General features: G+C 37.9%; 1 long non-coding RNA gene across 1 annotated transcript in view; it reads left to right on the top strand.

Annotated features, from left to right (window-relative positions):
• LOC129146249 (uncharacterized) overlaps positions 1-22,501 on the top strand; it is a 34,504-nt gene extending 12,003 nt beyond the window's left edge. Inside the window, exon 3 of the long non-coding RNA XR_008552806.1 lies at positions 22,414-22,501. This is a non-coding gene — a long non-coding RNA (uncharacterized LOC129146249). The remainder of the gene's footprint in view (positions 1-22,413) is intronic.
• The last annotated feature ends 650 nt before the right edge of the window (positions 22,502-23,151 follow it).

Genomic DNA, 23,151 nt, shown 5'->3' with positions numbered 1-23,151 from the left:
TCCAGATCCTTTATACACTGTTCAAGAAAGGGTTGACTTAAAAAAACCCTGCTGGTGTAGGGGTTAAGTCTCAGCCCTATTAACATGACAGCCTTCAGATACGGCCAGAGTTCGATTCCCCAACTAGAGAGCTGACCTATATGGCACAGCAGACCTCTCTTGTCTCCCCCGCTGCTCCCTTCAGCAATGTATTTCAGTGGATTTGCCTGTTCTGCTCCCCGCTCTGTCTCTGGTGAGTCCTCTCCCCACCTCACACCACTGGTCTATACCCCAGGCCTACACCCCCATTCTTCTTCGCAAAAATAAATAAAATCTTTTTTTAAAAAGTGGTGACTGAAGATGGTTTTCTAGAGCAAGTGGAAGAAGGGTGAAATTCAAGTCTACTTGTGAAATTCACAATCATTACACTTTGATGTTAATGGTGTTGATGAAAATAACCTTTACTTATAGCACATTTAAAAGGGTTTTCAGGAACATTATCTCACTTGAGCTCACACTCTGTGAGCTCAGTACTGTAAGTACAGTTATCACCCTAGTTTCTAAGATGAGGGAGCTGAGACCCACGGAGAGTAAATGACTTATCTAAATCTTGCATTATACATTGTGTAAATCAAACCACATCAGTTTTTGTTTTTACATACTACAAAGCATGTTACATAATAAATTGTCCAGTAAAATAGTCTTTCTTAAATAGGAACAAGAGCAATGAATTAATGTTATATTTCCCTCCATACCATGCTTAGTAGGTTACAGATGCAATCACCTCTGATAAGTTTACCTGCCCTCCTAACCTTAGCAGTCAGGAGAATGGACTGTAATCACCTGTTTGAATGTCAGTTGCGTCATGTAGAATGTGGCCGATAACACTTCAGTTTTTCTGAATTGAATTCTCAGAGATGGGCTTATGCCCACTTAAGGAATGAGAATATATTTTAAGAGCATGTTACACTATTTCTAAACAAAATTTGTTTGTAAAAATGGAAGAAAGAAAAAACTTAGAAATTTGGGGAGAGAGAATGCTTCAGTGCCTTTTCAAGAGTATCCCAGGATATGGTGTGTAAGAGAAATTTTCAGAATATCCCAGGATATGGTGCGTAAGGGAAATTTGCAGAGTTCTCCATCTCACTTCTTTTGGTACTTTTGGCTGGTTCAATAATAAATTGACCTTTTCCCCCCTGTGCCTACTGGCTATCTGTGTGTCTTCTTTGGAGAATCATCCATTTAGCTTCTCTGCCCATTTTTTGATTAGGTTATTTTTTTATTGTTAACCTCTTTGGATACTTTGTAGAGTTTGGAAATTAACCCCTTCATGGGCATATGAATTGCAAATACATTCTCCCATTTGGTGGCTTTTTGTCTTAACAATGGTTTATTTCACTCAGCAGAAGCTTTGAGATTATATTTGCTTTTAAGATTATAAGCTTTTAAGACTATATTTGCTTTAGTTTCCCTTGCCATTATATTCGAGTCCATAAAGATATCCCTGAAGTTAGTGTCTCAGAATTTTCTTTATGTTTTCTTCTGTTTTCAGGTTTTACTTCCTAGTCTTTGATCTACTTTGAATTTTTTCTTTTGTATGAGATAGTGGTCTAGTTTAATTCTTCGATATGTGGTTTTTCAATTTTCCCAGGAAATTTTGCTGAATAATACTTCCTTTCTTTGTTGTATGTTCTTGCCTTCAATAACATTTATCAACTGTCCTGATAAGTGTGGGTTCATTTCTGGGCTCTCAATTTGATTCTATTGATCTATGGATTGGTTTTTTATTCTAGTACCATATTGTATTGATTATTGTTGCTTTGTAATATAATTAAAAGTCTGGGAAAGTAAAGCTTTTTTCTTTTTTGGTCAAAATTACTTTGACTATTTGGGGTCTTTTGTGGTTCCATACAAATTTCAATAATGTTTGCTCCTTTCCTACAAGAATGCCTCTGGAATTTTGGTAGGGATTGCACTGAATCTGTATATTGCTTTAGGTAAGAGGAGCATTTTAACAATGTTAATTTTTCTGATCAATAAGCATAGAATGTCTTTCCATTTCTCTCTGTATATTTTTATTTCTTTAACTTATATGTCTTTAAAATAACTTTTCCCCCACCTGCAAATAATTTACTTTGAAATATATTTGCCAGGTCCAAATTTTATATTTTTATTTCTAATTTTCTTAATTTCTGATTTTATCCTTTATTCATTCCTTCATTTTGCTTTCCTTAGGAGTTTTCTTGTTACTCTATTTGTTCTAAGTGCTTGAACTAGTGCCTCATTAAATTTAATGTGTTTTAATTTAGTGATGTGCTTAAGGTTATAAATTTTCCTCTATGTAAAGCTTCGATTATGTGTCTTAGATTGAAAATGTTTTCATTTTTAAGATTTTGTAATTATTTTGTAAAGTCAACTTTGATTAATTCCTTTAATTGTAAATTTTCTGAGATTATTTTTATATTTTTAAAAGTTTGGGTTGTCTGCTTTACATTCTATTTATGTTACCACTTGCTAAATTATTGCATTCTAAATCAAGAAACTGATCTGCATTATTTGTACCTTTCATCATCTATTAGTGTATTCCTTTGACGTTCAATATATAGTCAACTTTCACAAATTACCTACAGATTCCTCATCTATTTTTATGACACACTGCAATTATATGATGCCATATATCTGCATATATGTATATGTATCACATACACATATATACATGTCACATATTTTTTATTTATGTTTTATTTTTCCATGAAATATTTAAGTACATTTATCAATTATATAGTATACATTTATAATTATATCAGAATTAGTATGTTACTCTGCATTATCCTTAATCCCCTTTATCTGAAGCTCCCATCACACTATTAAAGCAATTATCTAGGGCTCATTTCTAATGATTCTGGTAAGTTTAAAACCCAGAGCCTCTACTTAGGTATATGCCTTCAGCTGAGAGGGACACTGTAGTGACTTTTGCTACTTGGTGTTGGCTCGCTCAAGTCACTTAGCTCTGTTTAGCAGCAACACAACTGTGTACATATATCCTTTTCTCCCCGCCCCCTCCAACTGTATACATAATTCTTTCCACTCCTTTTCTGATTTCCAGGCTGTTTCTCAGAGTTAGAGGCATTATGTTTTATAGGCACTCTGTGCTTTTCTTAATTTTGTTAAAAATTTTTGTGTTACAGTCGTTTCCAAGTTTCACATGATAGGAGTTTTCTCTCTTTTACATTATTTTGCTGTTTTGGTGCTTTAAAAGATAATCTGCCCATCTTTTGCCCAGAGAGTTGGGCCCTTTGCCACTCTGCTATACTATTACTAATATATACTGAATGCCAATGACATAAACCTTCAATGGGTAGCATATTATAATATGATTTAAGGGGGCACATGAAATGTCTGGATCTATAGATTATACATAGGCCTCATTTAGCCATATTTCTTACTACTTCCTCACTTTAATAGGTCTATCTATTTTTAAACTTGCTGCTATCTCTCCTTGCTCACTCTCTCATGGAAGTGCATTTAAACACTGTAATAGCCAAAAGCATTCAGGCAGAGAAAGAAGGAGAACAGAGATAATGATCCACCCACAAATGGAATAACCAACCCCTGGATAATTGAAAATTGATTAAATATTGTCATGAATTCTTTGTTCATTTTCTAGGAGTCATGCTCAAGACTTTCTAGGAATAATCTAAATAAGTTGGTTGTTTTGTAGTTTTTGTTATATCCTACTCTTTCAGCTGCTTGCTAAAGATATGATTATGGTGGAGGCATTAATTGATCAGGTCTTTCTTTTTTTCCTAATTGAAATTGATATTTTTTCCAGGTACAAGGAACATCATGATAAAATTGGTAATAGGAAAATGCAAATAGCATTTGCAAATGTAAATGCTGTTTGCGTTTTCCTATCACTACTCGGTCAAAGGTCAGTTGCTAGGATTTTGTTGTTCATCCCCATGCAGTAAAGTATTTTTCTTTTTCTTTAAGCTTAACACCAATATAAGCAGGTCAAGTTCCATTTGCTATTTTTAGTGATTGATTTTTGAAGCAGGAGAAACATCCTTTTGCTGCATGAAGATTTGAGTCTACCAAGGCTCTTGGGGAACACAAAGTATCTTAAGGTTTGTTTCAGAGAGACTTGGCAAAAATTTTAAGAACCTACTCAGACAGCTATGCAAATGTAGTCTAATACCCACAGCCTACCGCGGGATAGCAGATGGAGTACTTAACCTGAAAAGACTCATTTGTCAGATTCTCTTGACCATGCTGTGCTCACATCCAACTTTTAAATTCTTTGCAATATCTTACATGCTGATAACATATTTCACAGGTTAAATAATCCAAAAGCACAAGTAAGCAAACAAACACCTTGTAAACCCCCTCTTGGACAGAGCATGAAACACCCTGGCATTCCTGTCTTTTCTTATCACATTCACCAGAGCCCACCATCTTGGATTTTACAATATTGCTTAGCTATTTTCTTTACTACACAAATAAGAACACATAAGTAATAGTCATAATTGCAGCTGTTGCACATACTAAATAGAAGTAGAACATGGGATCTTTATCTGTTTGAACTTAACTTCCTAATTTTAATCGAATCACACTGATTTGTCTTATTCCACTTAGATCTCATTTAGCCTCCTGGCCCTCCTCCTATACCATGGAGATATATAGATATAAATACTATAACTCTATGCTCTATATTAAAAAAGAAACTACAGGACCTCCCCTATGGCGTAGCAGGTTGAGCGCCATGCTGTGAAGGTGTCCGCAGCCTCTGCAGCGCGGGTTCGATTCCCGGTCAGCCACGGAGATTCCCACATGGCGAAGCAGACCTCTCCTATCTTGCCCGCTGCTCCCCTCAGCAGTGTATTTCCATCAGTCTGCCTGTTCTGTTCCCCACTCTGTCTCTGGTGAATCCTCTCACCCTCCCGCACCTCTGACCTGTACCCCAGTTATTGTATAAATAAATAAATCTTTAAAAAAATAAAAAAGAGAAACTACAATGTACTCAGGCCTTAATTATGTTTCTAGAGTTTGACATCACTACATTTAATCCTTTCAAGAACCTTAGCAGGTACAAGTAATTCTGTTTCAGAAATAAAGAAATTGGGGTCAAAAAGAAAGTCCATATGAACCTCCATCTGAAACTGTGACTTGACTCAGAGACACATGTTGCTTTTAGCACTCTCACTCACGGTAGCCAGGGAAGTTTCAATTTATATATTAAAAAATAATTTTTATGCATATTCATTAAACAATCATAAACAACTTCATTTTCATATAGATTTACATTAGAGTTTTGTAAATTTTCCTGGTAAGGTATTTGCTTTGTGCACAGGCTGTTTGTCTGAATAATGACATCAAAGGAAAGAGAAATACTCAAAATTCAATATTTGTATACCAGGAACTATATATATCAAATCCGGTTAATATTGATTCTCGTGATTTTGGAAACAAAGATGCAAATTATATATAATGACAATTCATTATATAACTCCAAAGCCAGGATGGGATTTCAGTAGCTTTATAAACAATAGTAAACATTTGAAGAGTTTACAAATTATAAATCCAATCTGTCCCCTTTCCAGAAAACACAAGCATTTTCTTTCCAGAGAGTGACAAGCAGTATGTGACCTGGTCTATGCCTGTCTCTTTACCCGCCATTCCATTGCATTGTGCACACAGATTTACACATATCTGTATTTGAAATTCCTCCCTGAATTTGTTAAACTAGGAACCAGATGTGACATCTGAGGTATGAAAGAAATAGAAAAGGAAGATAAAATTAATATTCGAGTAAGTGACCCTTCAGGTCCTCAAAATTCAAGGAGAGCATTTTATTTTATTTTATTTTTTTAAATAATAAATTTTATTGTTATATTCCCCATACAATTGCAGCCCCCCCATTCTGACCCCAATCCCTCCCCTCCCGCCCCCGCCCCTAAAAGTGTCTCTGCTTCATAGTTTTTTGTTCATTTTGATTTTCACTTTCTTAAAGTTATTCATTTTCCTGGTCCCTTATTTAACTTTTCTAGATTCCTGCTATGAGTGAGACCATCCGGTATTTTTCTTTTTCTTTTTGGCTTATTTCGCTGAGCATGATCCCTTCCAGCGCCATCCATGTTGCTGCAAATTGCATGTGTTTATCTTTTTTGAATGCTGAGTAATATTCCATGGTATATATGTACCACATCTTCTTGATCCAGTCATCTATTTTTGGGCATTTGGGTTGTTTCCAAAGCTTAGCTATTGTAAATAGTGCTGCTGTAAACATAGGGGTGCAGGTGCTCTTTGGAATTGATGTTTCTGTGTCTTTTGGGTAAATACCTAGGAGTGGAATTGCTGGATCATATGGAAGTTCTATGTTTAGTAGGTCCAGAAATCTCCACACAGCTCTCCACAGTGGTTGGACCAGTTTGCACTCCCACCAACAGTGCAGAAGAGTTCCTTTTTCTCCACACCCTCGCCAACATTTGTTGTTGCTAGTTTTTTAATATGTGCCATTCTCACTGGTGTAAGATGGTATCTCATGGTAATTTTGATTTGCATTTCCCTGATGACAAGTGATGTTGAACATTTTTTCATATGCCTGTTGGCCATTTGCATTTCCTTTTCAGAGAAGTTTCTTTTTAGCTCTTCTGCCCATATTTTGACTGGATTATTTTCTTTGTAGTTGTTGAGTCTCGTCAGCTCTTTGCAGATTTTTGTGATCAGTCCTTTATCATTAGTGTTGGGTGCAAAAATGTTCTCCCAGTTGGTGGGGTTTCTCTTTGTTTTTGTTATTGTCTCTTTTGCTGTGCAGAAGCTCTTTAATTTGATGTAGTCCCAGCTGTTTATCTTTGCCTTCACTATCACTGCTTTGGGTGATGTGTCTGTAAAGATGTCTTTGATGTGCAAATCACGTAGTGTTTCGCCTATATTTCCTTCTATATATTTTATGGTTTCAGGTCTTATGTCTAGTTCTTTAATCCATTTTGAGTTGATTTTTGTGTATGGTGTGAGGTAGTGGTCAAGCTTCATTCTTTTGCATGTAGCGACCCAGTTTTCCCAGCACCATTTATTGAACAAACTTTCTTTGCTCCAATGCATAGTCTTTGCTCCTTTGTCAAAGATTAGTTGACCATAAATCTGTGGGTTTATTTCTGGATTTTCTATTCGATTCCATTGGTCTGTATGTCTGTTCTTGTTCCAATACCATGCAGTTTTGATGATTATGGCTTTGTAGTATAGTTTGAAGTCTGGGAGTCTGATGCCTCCATTCCCTTCTTTTTTTTTCAGGAGAGCTTTGGCTATTCGGGGTTTTTTGTGATTCCATATGAATTTCATCAATAATTGTTCTATTTCTTTGAAGAATGCCATTGAGATTTTGATTGGAATAGCATTGAATCTGTATATTGCTTTTGGAAGGATGGCCATTTTAATAATGTTTATTCTTCCAATCCATGAGCAGGGGATGTCTTTCCATTTCTTTGTGTCTTCTTCTATTTCTTTTAACAGTGTTTTATAGTTTTCTTTGTATAGGTCCTTTACCTCTTTTGTTAGATTTATTCCCAAATATTTGATTTTTTTTGTTTCAATAAAAAAAGGGATGGTTTTTTTGATTTCTTCTTCTTCAGATTTATTGTTTGTGTATAGGAAGGCTACTGACTTTTGCGTGTTGATTTTGTATCCTGCCACTTTACTGAACTGACTGATGAGTTGAATTAGTTTTTCTGTGGAGTTTTTGGGGTTCTCTATGTATATTATCATATCATCTGCAAATAGTGATAGTTTGACTTCTTCTTTTCCTATTTGGATTCCTTGGATGTCTTTCTCTTGTCTTATTGCTCTGGCTAGGACTTCCAGTATTATATTGAAAAGCAGTGGTGAGAGTGGGCATCCTTGTCTTGTTCCAGATCTTAATGGAATTGCTTTCAGCTTTTCACCACTGAGAATGATACTGGCTGTTGGCTTGTCATAGATGGCCTTTATGATGTTGAGGTATGTTCCTTGTATCCCAAGAATTTCAAGGGCTTTTATCATGAATGGGTGTTGCACTTTGTCGAAAGCTTTCTCAGCATCTATTGATATTATCATATGGTTTTTATATTTCTTTTTGTTGATGTGTTGGATAATGTTGATTGATTTTCAACAATGAAAATCAATTTTTGTGTTGTCCTTGTTCGGTTTTGTATTGTGTAATGTATTAGTGTAATGTTGGCTTCATAGAATGTGTTTGGTATTGTCCCTTCCTTCTCAATTTTTTGGAAGAGTTTGTGAAGGATAGGCACTAATTCGTCTCTGAATGTTTGGTAGAATTCATTTGTAAATCCATCAGGTCCTGGGCTTTTGTTTTTGGGGAGGTTTTTGATTACCATTTCAATTTCGCTGCTTGTAATTGGTCTGTTTAGGTGTTCTATTTCTTGTTTATCTAGCTTTGGGTGATTGTAGAGTTGTAGGAATTTGTCCATCTCCTCTAGATTGTTGAACTTGTTTCCATATAACTGTTCATAGTAGTTACTGATTATTCTTTTGATTTCTGCTGTGTCCGTTGTGATTTCTCCTCTTTCATTGATGATCCTGTTTATTTGTGCTTTCTCCCTTTTTTCCTTTGTGAGCCTGGCTAGGGGTTTGTCTAATTTATTTATTTTTTCAAAGAACCAGCTCTTGGTTTCATTGATCTTTTGGATTGTTTTTTTAGTTTCAATTTCATTTATTTCTGCTTTGGTTTTTATTATTTCTTTTCTTCTACTGGTTTTGGGGTTTTTTTGTTGTTCTTTTTCTAGATCTTTGAGCTTCGAGATGAGGTTGTTTCTTTGCGTTCTTTCTTGTTTCTTGATGTGAGCTTCTATTGCTATATATTTTCCTCTTATTACTGCTTTTGCTGCATCCCATACATTTAGGATATTAGTGTCCTCCTTGTCGTTCAATTCAAAAAATTTTTTAATTTCTTCTTTGATCTCCTCATTAGTCCAATGGTCTTCCAGTAGTGTGGTTTTAATCTCCATGAGGTAGGAAAGTTCCTTGCCTTCTTTTTATGGTTTATTTCTAGTTTGATGCCTTCATGGTCAGAAAAGATGATTGATATGATTTCAATCTTGGTGTATCTGTTGATGTTTGTCTTGTGCCCCAGTATGTGATCGATCCTGGAGAAGGATCCGTATGCGCTTGAGAAAAATGTGTACTCCGTTTTTTTGGGGTTTAGTGTTCTATAGATGTCTGTTAAGCCCAATTGCTCTAGGTCCTTGTTTAGAGCTTTGGTTTCTTTACTTATTTTTTGTCTTGTTGATCTATCCATTGTTGATAGTGGTGTGTTGAAATCTCCCACTACATATGTGTTTTCTCTGATGTCTGTTTTCAGAGAGGACAACAGTTGTCTGATATATTTTGGTGCTCCTTCGTTTGGTGAGTATATGTTAATGAGTGTTATTTCTTCTTGAAGTATTGTCCCCTTGATCATAATATAGTGACCATTGGGGTCTCTTTTTATCTTTTTGAGTTTGAAATCTGTTTTATCTGATATAAGTATAGCTGTTCCTGCTTTCTTTTTTGGTCCATTTGCTTGTAGGATTGTTTTCCATCCTTTAACTTTGAGCCTATTTTTATCTTTTGTAGCTAAATGTGTTTCCTGGAGACAGCAAAAGGTTGGATTTTGTTTCTTAATCCAGGCTGCAACTCTGTGTCTTTTTATTGAAGAGTTTAGTCCATTTACATTTAGAGTTAATATTGATATGTTAACATCTGTATTTGCCATTGTGTTTGTCTTTCCTTTGATTTTATTTATTTATTCTTTTAATAACCTTTTTTTTTTTGGCCTTCTTTCATTGTTATTCATCCTCTGAGGTTCTGGCTTTAGGACTCCTTGTAGTATTTTTTGGAGTGGGGGTTTAGTTGTAATGAAATTCCAGAGTTTCTGTTTGTCTGAGAAGGTCCATATTCTTTCTTCAAAGAGGAAGGAGAGCTTTGTGGGATAGAGTATTCTTGGTTGGCATCTGTTTTCTTGGAGTCTGTTGACTATGTCCCTCCACTCTCTCCTTGCCCATAGTGTTTCTTCGGAGAAGTCTGATGTCAGCCTGATTGGCTTTCCTTTGAATGTTATCTGTTTCTTCCCTCTTGCCAGCTTCATTATTTTTTCCTTGTCCTGGATTCTTGGGAGCTTTACTATTATGTGTCTTGCTGTATTTTTCCTTTCATCGTGGAAGTTTGGTGTTCTTCTTGCTTCTTGTATATCAATTTTCAGCTCCTTCTTCACATTTGGGAAGTTCTCTTCAATTATCTCTTTGAAAATTTTCTCTGTTCCTACTTCTCTCTCCTCTCCTTCTGGTATTCCTATAACTCTTATATTTCCTTTCCTCATGGAGTCAGATAGTTCCCGTAGTCTTTCTTTGTTCTTTTTCCTTCGTACTTCTCTTTCCTTTTCTGTTTTGGTTCTTTTTATTTCTGTGTCTTCAAGAGAACTTATTCGTTCTTCCATTTCATCTATTCTGCTTTCATTGCTTTTCCCAGAATTCTTTAGTTCTTCCATTAATTCTTTGATCTCCTGCATTTCTTTTACTTCCCTCTTTAGGGACTCAATTTCATTCTTCTGATCGTTGATTATTTTTCCCTTATCATTGTTTTCCTTTATGACTTCTGTCAGTTTTTTAATCACGGCAATTTTCAATTCTCTTTCTGGAAGGCTCAGAAGTTCTTCCAAGGTACTGTTGTTGCAATCTGGGGGCTGGTTTTCTTTTTGTGGTGTGCTTTTTCCCTGGGGAGTAGCTAGGTTGCATGTGGTTCTTCTCCTCCCTACTGTCTGTTTTCTAATTTGCCGTATGCGTTGGGATACTGTGTTGTTGGGACTGGCCAGCATCTTGGGTGAGCTTCTCCGCTCCCCTCTGGTTCCTCCAGGAGTCATCTGTCAGTTTCAAGCAGTTTTTACTGGAGAAAGGTCCCTGTTCTAAAATGCCGATGTGGGGACACACTCCCCTGTGCGCCTGGTCTGCCCCGGCGGTGGGTTCCTGCTCCCCCTCTGGGCTTGGACTGCAGGCCAGAGGGGGTCTGGTGTGGGCGAACTTCCCCCGCTCACCTCTGGCTCCTGAGGAAGCCTTCTGCAGGTAGTCTTTACTGAAGAAATGTCCCTGTTCTAAAATGGTGATGTGGGACACACTCCCTGCGCGTCCAGTCTCAGGCACACTCTTCTGTGCGCCTGGTCTGCCCCGGCTGTGGGTGCTCGCTCCCCCTGTGGGCTCAGACTACTGGTCGGAAGGGGCCCGGCGTGGGCTAACTCCCCAGCTGGCCACTAGCTCCTTCAGGAGCCTCTGCTGGTTTCAAGTCGCTAGGTGGCGCCAGAGATCTCAAGGAGAGCATTTTAAAGAGGCTGTGATCATTAGAACGAGACGCTATACAGAAAACAACTAAGAAAAGCCATTGTTTCACATGGTCAGCAGGCAATGATAATTTCTTTTAATAAAATTAGTATTCAGTGATAAGGACAAAACCTGGATTCACAGAATTTAGGAGGGGGAAGTAAGAGGACTATACCCCTCTGGGATATGATTGTATGTTTTATAACGTTTCATTGTCCTGATGTTCTTTCTTAATGAGTCAATTTAAGGTCTGATCAAAAACTGATGTACATACATATTTCCCCCTCCCCGTTGAAAAGATTGCATTAGCAAGACCTTTTTAGAGTAAAGAATTTATTATACAAGGCACAACCACACTGAGTCTGCTGACTAAGTGTAGTGGCAGGAAGGCCACAGAGCAGTTTTCTACGATTGAGCAGACAGAGGGGTAAAGGAGAGCCCTGGAGCCCTCAGTGGCTTCCTCAGGCTTTTATTGCGCTTTTACATGTAGTGCAGCAACCAGGTATACAGCAGGCAGGGGTGCTGTGGGGCCAGGAAGCCCAGAGGCCTCCAAACCCCTGGCAAGTCTTCACTCTGGGTTCTCTGGTGCTTTTTCTCCCCTTCTCTCTCCTGCCTCTGCTTCCCTCTTCCAATATCTCAATACTGAGTCTTGGCCCACAGAAGTAAACAACAGTTTACAACAATGTAACAACTGCAAGTGACCCATCACACAGGGCAATCCTAATGGTAGGAAAGCAGAAGAGCCTGAAAAACATTTACCCTACACTAAGTAACCTTGTTTGGAAAGAAAGAAATTGTTGCTTCAGATACAAATAAGTGAACTGGGAATAAAGAAAACAGCAAACTACATATAAGATGCATTACCTACTTTGTGTTTTTGTTTTCTCTTCCCTTCCCCCCCCCCATTCTCCTGTGTGTATAAAACACAAAGAATTTAATAGGATTAGGTGTTTATAGAGTTCTTCTTATAGACTGTCAAACAGGTCAGAGTCCAAGGCCTACTAAATTGATGCTACAGAATAAGGCAGGCAGCACTCCATAGCTGATGCCTTGCATCACACAACCTGGCAGTGCCAAGGGAACTGCTTTAAGGAAGGTAGCATCTACTACATGTTCATCTAGTTAGAACTAGGAGTTAGTTACAGGTAGAGAAATGACAATGGTAATGACTCAGATGACATTTTGAGACTTTCTGATGGCTAGGGACATTACGTCAAGTGACCACAGCAAACGGACTCTATCTAACTCAGGAGACCTCATTTCAAGTCACAGTATGACTCTGTGATTTGGTACAAATTGCTTAACCACTTGATGTGTTTTCTTCTTGCATAGAAGAGAAATGATGTTATGACATCAGGGTCATAAGCCCACAGAATTGTAAAGAGGGCCAAATGTAAAACCTCCAGTATCTACACTGCTATTGTCAGCTTTCATATTTGTACTTTAATTTCCCCAATGGTTGGATTTATACATGACCTTATAAATATTTTATGGATGGACCTGCCCATCCAGAAAATATTAGTGATCAAGAACTCTTTAAAGAGTCTTTTATTTAATATACCAAACATCAAAAATAAGAACAAAAACCAGAACCAATCCACAAATAAATCAAATGAGCTAGGAGTGGAGTCATTTGCTCAAGTTTTAATTTGTGCAAGCAGTTAATACAAAACCTTAGATAAAATTGCTTTATACCGGACTTCTAAATTTTTGCATATTCATACAACATGACCAGAGCAGATACTTCATAATTAGGTATTTTAATGAAAAAAATAAAAATAAGGGCCATCTTTTCAGATGCAAGCAGGACCCACTTCTTGAGTGGGTCCACAGCGTATGGGCCACAGATGGGTGATTGCCCCTATGAAATGCCCTGAACATTTGCTGTTTGGATTCCCAGGGTATAAACTGTGAAACTGGGCAACTGTCAGTGACCAGATTTCCTGCCATCATTTCTATGGTCGTGGAGAAGTGGTTTGGAGAGAGACTTGAAGGGAGGAGAGAAAAGCAAAGATTCTACAAAAAGGAAAGGAAAAGTATTGTACAAGTTGGGGAAAAAAAAGAGCAACAGGAAGCCTATGTCTGTTGAACTGAGCTTCGGGCCAGACTCTTTCTAGCAACTTACTCATCTGGCTATTTTTCTCATTTGAATTTTCTGAACTCCATACTGGGTAGCATATGGCTGAACTGTACTTGTATTCTAGAGCCACACTTACTGGCTGTGTGACCTGAGGAAAGTAATTTAAACTCTAGAGATTAATTCTTTAATCTGCATAAGGGGATAAATAGTTCTTACCATGTAAAACCTTTGTAAAGCTTAGATAAGATACTGTGTGTTAAATGCTTACTCCAGGTCTTGTACACATTAGAGAGTTTGTAAATGACAGCTATGAGAATATTGTAGATTTGTGGATTTAGAGAGGGCTAGAGCAGAAAATATTCTTTCTTAAGAACCATAAGATGCTTTGGAGTCTTAAGAGTCTTGTAAAAACATTGGGAGCAAAGTAGACAATATAAGGAGACGGGGGACTCTTCCCCTCGATTACGTCAAACAGAAGGTTTCTATTTTTATCTGACCCATTCTGCGCTTCTTAGTTTAAAATTATTAGGAAGAGTTCTGCCAAATGAAAAAAATACTATAGTGCAACTTCCTAATTTTACAAATGAGGGAACTTAGGCACAGATTGTCAAGCAATTGGCTTCATGGCTCATCTTGTCAGGTGATCCGGGAGGGTATACAGACTCTCTGTTAGTATTATCAAGCCTGAGGAGGGTTTATGTCCAGTCACTGGGTTCCCTTCACAGGTAATTACCCCACATCCGAGGTTACAGCCCAATGTACTTTGCCTGTTCTGACACCCTCAGTCTGACTGAAGTTACAGATGGGGTCCGGAATCAGATTAGCCATTGAAGGCTAGGAAGATAAGTGTAGACAACTGAAAAAACAATGACATGACTAAACTCATTCTGTGGAATAAATGCTGATACTGTTTTCACAAATTAATTTCAGCATAGTTACACACCAGAAGCTCTGAAAGATAATAAATTAGGCTGTGCAATTAATTTCTGATTCTTTTTGGAAATCGGTAAAATCCTTGGTCATGCACCTTTAAGGACATGTACTGTCTGCAAGGGTCAAGACTGGATGTCTCTTTAGCATCCCTGCTGGAATATACCCAACCCACCCTCCAGACAAGGGTAACGTTTTCACTTTCTTCCATCAAGTTTTGAGTCATAATTACAGGGAAATTTTACTCTCTGCATCTGCAATTGCTCAACAGTTGTACTATCAATCAACTGATTTCTAAGAAAGCTTCAATTCTGAAAAATGCCTGTTGCCAGTTAGGAAATAATCACAATGAAGATGACATTAATGGGAAATATTTATTGAGCACCGCAGTGCTTCAGCCAGGGTCCAGATTGACAGGAAGAGACATACTCCCAACACACTCACTGCAAGGTTAGATTGAGTTCCTGATTTAATTAGCCGAGGATGCAAACCTAATCAGAAGGGAGGTGGCCACCAGGGCAGGAGCAGATGCAGTGTAACTCGGCATCGCTTCCCTGGCTCCCCCCAAAACTGAACAGGAGCCCATAGCTGCCAGAGGCTCTGCCACACAAAGAGAACAAATTGTCATTTGTGCCAATCCACCTCTCTTTAACATTCAGAGTTGACATCACTTTCTGGACGATCTTATATAACAACCTATTTGCCTCATGAACCCAGCTCCGTGTCTGCAATTTTGCAGACACTTCCCCTGTGGGGCTAGCAGTGATCAAGCCTGGGGGCCCTGTATGCATTCTCTGCTCTGAACTTCCAGAGCTCTGGGAAAGCCCAGTTCCCATGGAGTATTGGGCAGGTACCCCTATGTGATGCATGTTCACATCACCTTGAATTCCCACAAAAAGCTATTACAGGTTCACAGTCATTATGCCAAACCCTTAGGATCATAAATGTTCTTGAATCCTGAACATTCACATTTCAGATAGCCTATGTGGTGCATACACCATATATTTAATTTGTACCACCCCCACAGGGAGCTGAGTCAGCAGGCTGTAAATAGTTACCTTAGACATGGGATAAATAAAAACCATGAATTTCCTTACTCAGGTTCAGTCCAAATATGCTGAAAATTAGTTTGTGCCAAATATATGAAAAGCCATTTGGTTCTAAGAACCACATTTTGGATATTGCAATGCTAGATAGGATTTATTTTTTTGACCTATATTATTATCTTCATCTTACAATGAAGAAATTGAAGCTTAGAGAGCGCAGCTATTAAATGGTGGGGTGAAAATTCAAACTTAGGGCTGTCTGAATTCCAGGCTTACATCTTTTGTACATAATTTTTTGCTACTCTGTTTTAAGAATTTTTTAGCCATAACCTCATCTTCACGCTCTCTTTCAGTGTGAGAAACTTTTCATTTTCTGACCCTCTCTCACAGGGCTTGGGCTAAGGAGAGGAAAGTGAAGTGTTCACTCTGGGTGCAAAATATAAGGGATGGGTCCCCAAAAACACAACAATCAAGCTAAATAATATGATTTTAAAATGCAATGTATATAGTAACAATTAAAATTAACATAAGAAACCCCTGATGAACAAAATAAAAAAAACTTTAATCAAGACACGAATCAGGGGCCTCCCTGGTGACGCAGCGGTTGAGCATTGGGTTGCGAAGCTGCCCACAGCCTCTGCAGCACTGGTTCAATCCCCGGCCATGGCGAGGGTCCTACATGGCACGCAGACCTCTCCTGCCACCCGCTGCTCCCCTCAGCAGTGAACCTCGGTCCTTCTGCCTGTTCTGCTCCCTGCTCTGGCTCTGGTGAATTCTCTCACCCTCCCGCGCTTCTGACTTACCCAGTGCTTGTATAAATAATAAATAAATAAATAAATCTTAAAATAAAAAATTCATGAACATCACTGTGTTAACTGATCACAAAGATCAAACGTTCCTTCTGGCTGTACAAACCCAGATATTGTTCAAACATTTCATCACAGCCTCAATTACACAAAGTAAATGCCATTATTTTTCATAGTTATTTCAACAAATCAGGGGATTGCGATGGAAAATAATTAAGTTGGTTATTTTCACATTCAGTTACATCCATAAAGACCCAATAGGAAACAGATTAGATCCCAAGGAAGACTTTCATGTAGGGATGTCTTATCAGGTCGGCAAACAGAAAAAGATCTTAGCCATGAAGAGACAAGCAATAGCAAGAAGTCAATATTGCCCTCTGGTCTTAAGGGAAAAAGGAGGAAAATGGTGTCCCTGGAGTTCCAGAAAGATGAAGTAGAGGAGAAGGGCTGCCAGGACCTGTGGCATGGAGGGAGCACTACCCAAAGCAGGAAGTGAAGGGGGCAATTTGCCCAACCTCTCAACTCCCTGGCCAGCTCTGGTGACAAGTGCCTCCCTTGGCTGCTCCCATGGGGGATTGCTAGTGGGAAGCTTGGCTGGTGCAGTGAGTAGGGGCCAGTCTCCTGCAGCACAGAGAAGGCACTAAAAAGAGAGAATATGGGGCAGAAGAAAGGAAAAGACACTAAGTTTTTGTTGATTTCCTCAAGCTCAGATACATATTAAGTATTCCTGCATTTAGTGACACAGATAAAGAAGTTATTTAATGAAAGCAGGAGAAATGCAGGGAATTACTGTTTCATCCATCACTCTTACTTATAATGAAAACAAATACTTTCATGCAAATTGTTATTGATTACATATTATTATTCCCATTGTGCAAAAAACAGAATAATTTCATTCTTTTTATTTTTATCATAAGACCACTTAAATTGCACATTAAAGAGAAATGTCTATGCAGTGTGACTCCCTGGCAATATGACTTAGATTATTTTTTATTCTCCCACTTGAAATTCTAAGAGAAAGATGAGAAAAGAAGATAGTGATGATTCTAAACATTAAATAATCCTTTTGAATCAGCATTCAAAGACAAGAGAACTAGCTGCAGATTTAAAATGTCAAGCAGCTATTTTTACACATCATTTTAAGCACACAGTTAAGGAGCAATGGTCATTTATTTGGTATGATTCATGGTCATTGATGTGGACACATTTTCTAAAGTATGAGAGACCTAACCTGGGGGTAACTGTGGATTCATGTTCTATACACATAACTAAGTAGTGTATTATTTGCTCCAGGATTTTGGTGGTGAGGATGGGGGCAATGGGAGTGAGACAGTTCCCATGCCCTGAGGAAGACAGAGAAGAGAGACTAAGCAAATTTTAGTTCTGGTAGCTTTTCACATCTTCCAGGTTCATGCCATAATTTCAGGCCTAATTGTTTGGTTGTTATCTTCTTTTTATAAAAATATTTATTTTTATTTATTTATGCACACAAGAATTGGGGTGTAGGCCTGAGGTGTGTATGCGTGTGTGAGAGAGGATTCACCAGAGACAGAGTGGGGTGCAGAACAGACAGACTGAAATACACTGCTGAGGGGAGCAACGGGCGAGACAGGAGAGGTCTGCTGAGCCATGTGGGTAGTTCCCTGGCTGGGGATAGAACTCAGGTCACAGCAGTGATAGTGCTGAGACTGAACCCCTACACCTGCCCCAGGAAGGCCCTGGTTGGTATCTTCTAAGACTATGTTCCTTCAGTTGTTCTTCAGCTCTGTTCCCCAGGGGTTATCTGGGTCTTCACAAAGGCACACTTTTCAACCCCCCTTTTAGCAGTTAAAGTACTTGAAGTAAAGATAAATCATGGTATAGAAAACATTAAAACTTTTTTCCTATGTTATATAGGAAATGCACATATTAAAAATATTTTAAAGGCCACTACCATAGGTATTGGTAGGATTTAGTTTCATGCTGATATTACTATTTCCCCATTTGCATAGATGCTTAATTGCATTTTAAATAGTCTAGTTCTTTTTTTCAGCCTTTATTTTCCCTTTCATTTTAATAGAATTAAACACTTGATTTTTTACTTTTTTTTCTTTCAAAGACAGAGGAAGAGATACTAAAGTAAAATTTCCTGCATAAATTTGGGTGGGTGGGGGAAATACTTATTCTCTAAATTATGTATCATCCCTCATTATTGCCAATTCTGCACATAACTTTAGTTTCAAGTTGGGAATTTAAATACAAAAAAGACAGAGTCCCTTATTTTAAGAAATATCAAGTGTGAGGAGGGAGACATATAAAGGTGGTTTTATCCAGTGTGTAAAGGGTTATAATGGAAATATGAATACATATTCCTGGAGTACACATTGTGAACCAACATTCATAAACAATTAATGAAATAAATGGATGTATTTGTTTTTTTCTCTTTAGAACATTTCCTAAAGTCTATGTTTCCAAGGCTGTACTTTTTTTTTTTAACCTACTATTGTTGGGTAGTGTGGCATAGTATAATAGATCTCTGTATTATCATCAGCCATGCTGACAACAAAATAATGTATCATTTCTGTGCATAGAGATGGATACTTGAGATTACAATGTACACTTGGAAGATAAAACTTGGAAGATAAATATGACTTAAAAAATTAACTCAATATCAGTAATGATGCATCATCAGACACAGGATTAATAGTTTGAGGGTCCTGAGTTTGAATTTTGATTCTGCCATTTACTGGCTATGTGTTGGTGCTGATTACTTAAATTCTTGGGTGATAAAATCTTTTGATTTTTAAAAAATAAGCATTAAATACCCATATAATAGCATGGTACTAGTTATTAATAAAAAGATGTATAAAACAACAATATGCTGTTTATATGGCATCCAGTAAATGTTTTTTATTATATTATTATTATATTAGTATTTATTGCTACAAATAATTGCACCATATACTTCTTCCTTCTAAAATTTTCTGTTAGGAGATCACAAGGATCATCATTGCTCAATTAGAGTTTTGAAAATTATAAACTCAGTATGTACAAGTATACAATAATAGAATCATGATTTTTTTACAGTGAAACTGACCTACCACCTACTGAGAACTAGATTAAGCCCATCATGCAGATGTTTGGAGAACCTAGACCTATAATCCTGTTCTCTGCCTTGTACATCAGAGAATAATTGTCCTTCCAATTCACCTCACCCCACTCTTCCTGTAGTTTCTGTCTGCATTATAAATATCGCTCCTCTCATGAACATTTCCGATTCATGCTCCTTTGACAGTGAAGCTGAGCTGTTCTATCACTGATGAAGTGTGAATGAGACGCTGTTATTAATACAAACAGAGGCACCCTCTGGGTATTATGCATTTATCAGATCAAGCATCAAAATATGAAACTACAAAAACAACTAATAAAAACAAAATGAATATTGTTAGCTAAATTAATGCTGTCATCTTCCCCAAGTGTGTCTTCAAAATGAAATGGTCCAACGGCAAAAATAGAACAAGCTAAGAACACTTAGTTCCACAGTGTAGAGGCTTTGAAACAGACTTACTTCTAATGTGTTAAATTGCTCGTGTCAGTGGTAAATGATTACTAGCATGTGAGGACCCCAGAAAAAGCCAGTGTTCCCCTTCACTGTGATTCTACTAGAATTACAGCTTAAAACAACAGTAGCCACGACAACAAAATGAATCTGTGTTTTGGAACCTGATCCAGAGATGTATTCTCTACTCCCTGCTTACCTAACTGCTAGAGAGCTTTAAAGCACCGCCACTGTCCTTGTTCAGTGACAAAATATTTATTTTAGCTGCTCTCACAACCGTATCAGATGGAACAGGAATATGAATCAAGAATGTACAATGTGCTTGCTTATTATTTGACACTAAGTAATGCTCTTGAGAGTAGTAAAATTAGTGTGTGTAGCTGTTAAACTCATTTTCTCCTTTTTAACTCAGTACCATCTTTAGAGTGGTTAGTGTTTATGAAAAGATCTACCTTAGAGTTTCTTTTCCGGGAACATAGCTGTGGGTTGAGGCACTGCTTGGTCTCCTTGAGGATTGCTTTAGTTTGAGTACTGATGGTTCAAGGTCGTTTTGTCATTAAAAAAATGGGTGGGAAAGAGCTGTCGATGAGTCCTTTCTGTTCTCTACTGTCCTATCTTCTCAATGAAGATGGATTCTGCTAGTGGAAATCTGGATCTATGAGTGCACTTTTAGCAAAGTTTGAGCACTTCTCATAAATGCTATCCACAATCTACATTTTAAGAATTCTGGTCAACAAGATCAACCCAGATGTCAAAAAATGCACACTGAGTCTGACATGCTCACTAAGATATTCTGGTGCTCAAGCCACCATGATATTTTGCTTGAGATTTAGGACTGAAGAGCATAGAGTCTCTAAAAGGGAAGCTTTGTCTGAAAAACTATTCCTAAAACAATACAGTGTCATTTCCCACACACTGTTTAACTCTTTTGTTGCATTTCAACAAAATTTGGAGAATTTGGAGATAAATAAGATAGGAATTTTGAGGGCCAGGGTCAGGGATAGATGATGTAGAAACCTCTGGCTACATCTGGATTTGGGCCACTACATAGAATGACAAAGCCATTAAAGTTTGAGGCAGAGTACGGTATGACAACTTTCAAAAGTATAAGTTTGGCTATATTGTATGGTAAGAATCAACCATAAGGGATAAGGACTAAATGGGAGACCTCATACAATTGTTGTTATATAATCCAGACGAAAGATAACAGAAACTTAAATTAGTTTGACAGTAGTACATGTAGTGAGAGATTTTCAGGTTCTGCAACGATTTGGAAGGTAGAATGAATAGGATTTTCTGGTGGATTGAATGTTAAGTGTGAGAGAAAGAGGATTCAAAGTAAAGCCCCTGGTTTGTAGCAAATCATTTGGAAGAATGGAGTTGCTATTAGCTGAGTTGGAGAAGGTGGGCAGAGTTAAGTTTGATGGGTGAAGAGCAGACATAAGCTTTGGTCATGTGGCGTTTGTGATATCTAACATATGTCCAGGCAGAGATGTGAGGTGGGCAATTGCAGATAGTTCTGAACTTCAAGGGAGAAGACTGGATTGGACATATAAATGCACCATTTGACAGCATAGAGGAGGTATTTAAAGTCACAGGACTAAAAGATATTACCAAAGAAGTATTGCATGCATCCAGTATTTATATAGAAATTATGTAGCTTTGAGATGAGACCCAGAAGACAGAGTTGAAGTCACTATCTCTAATTACCAACTGACCTTAGGTCAAAGAATATGGAGATAGTAGAAAAGAAAGATGATGAACTGGAGTGTAACGTAAAATAACTTTTGTTGACATGACTAGATGATGTAACTTATAGAGTCTATTTAACATCTGGACCAAATGAAGACTGTTCACAAAACATTTTTTTTGGGGGGGCCTGCCCCTGGTGGCGCAGGCAGTTGAAAACTGCACAGTGAAGTTGTCCGTGGCCTCTGCAGCACTGGTTCCATTCCGGCCAGCTGGCGAGGATCCCACATGGCGAAGCAGACCTCTCCTGTCTCGCCAGCTGCTCCCCTCAGCAGTGTATTTCATCAGTCTGCCTGTTCTGTCCCCTGCTCTATCTCTAGTGAATCCTCTCACTCTCCCGCACATCTGGCCTGTACCCTGGTTCTAGTATAAATAAATTAATAAATAAACCTTAAAAAACCATTGTTTTTAATAATTCCTATTAACAGGTATATTAAGGCATGAGCAGAAAATGCTTCAGTTCTCAGTGTTTATTATTTTAGTAAAGAAACTGGCTAGCCCCTCTTACTACCAGTATTGCAAATTAGAGATTACTACACAGAGAAGAATAAACAAAGTATGTGATTCTCAAATATGAAATTACAGGGAAGCAAAACAAAGGGACAGTTGTGACTAAAACAAGCAAACCCTAGAAGCCTGACTGTAGAATTGAGACTCCCAGAGGTTGAGGACCCAACCGACTAGGGTGCAGGATTATTAGAGCTTTGGTGGCGGGTGTGGTGTAGAAATATGCAAAGGAAGCAATGTGACCCTGTACCCCTCAGACATCTACAGTGCTTTAAAGTGTTACTTCAAAAAAGAATAACATGATTTTAAAAAAGAAAAGTATGTTTCTGGTTTTGTCTTTAAAATTTGCATAATCACACAATTGTGAGGACTTTGACCTTCTTTGTGACTATGAGCTAATCTTGGAATCTTTCTTTTTCCACTCAAAATTTTTTCACAGTACATCTAAGACTCTGCTATCATAACTGTACTAGAAAATTTGGTCTTAGAAGAAGCTGCTGACCTATCTCTTCAAAGGAAGCAAAGTCCTTTATCAACTACATGGAATCCTGAGTTGACTTGTATCTGTCATCAATAAAGAGAGGGGTAACAGGCATGAGAAACACTTTTTCTGCCCACGGTGTGTTTTGACAAGGTGATTGTGTTATTATTCCAGAAGGCAGTTGACACACTGTCTTGGTAACAAGAAACTTTTCAAGGAGTAATTGGTCTGAGAATTTGGTATAAACTATACTCAGGAGCCTAAAACTAATTCTAGTAATAATGAGAAAAAGGTCTGGCAGCATATCCTCTGCTAGCTGACTTGGAATAAATGTTAGAAGGCAACAGCTGTGCTTGAGAGAGGCTGTGCAGAGACTTTTGACTCAATTGACACCTGAAGCCTATTAAAATAGGCTTCCGTCTGTGTACCCCCTAAAATCACCTCACAGAGTGGTTGATGCAGGTATAAAGTGTTGGTCTGGCCACACCCTCAGCACCCACCAGCTCCTCTGCAGGAGAGCTCTGGATTGTCAGTTTCAGTTACTTAGCCTCTCTGGTTATATCTCAACCATAAACGCCTTAGCTATAATGAGGAAGTAGGGCCAGATAAATTCTCAAATTCTTTCATCAGGAAAAGCTTCAGGTTTCTGTTTAGTTCAATCATCATTGAAAATAAACTTCAGCAAACCCAGCAGGC

The sequence above is a fragment of the Talpa occidentalis genome, unplaced genomic scaffold (genome assembly GCF_014898055.3).
Source record: "Talpa occidentalis isolate TD23 unplaced genomic scaffold, MPIMG_talOcc4v2.1 talOcc4.2, whole genome shotgun sequence".
NCBI classification, from domain to species: Eukaryota; Metazoa; Chordata; class Mammalia; order Eulipotyphla; family Talpidae; genus Talpa; species Talpa occidentalis.
The sequence above is the reverse complement of the archived record's forward strand: the minus strand, read 5'-3'. Positions and strand labels throughout refer to the sequence as shown.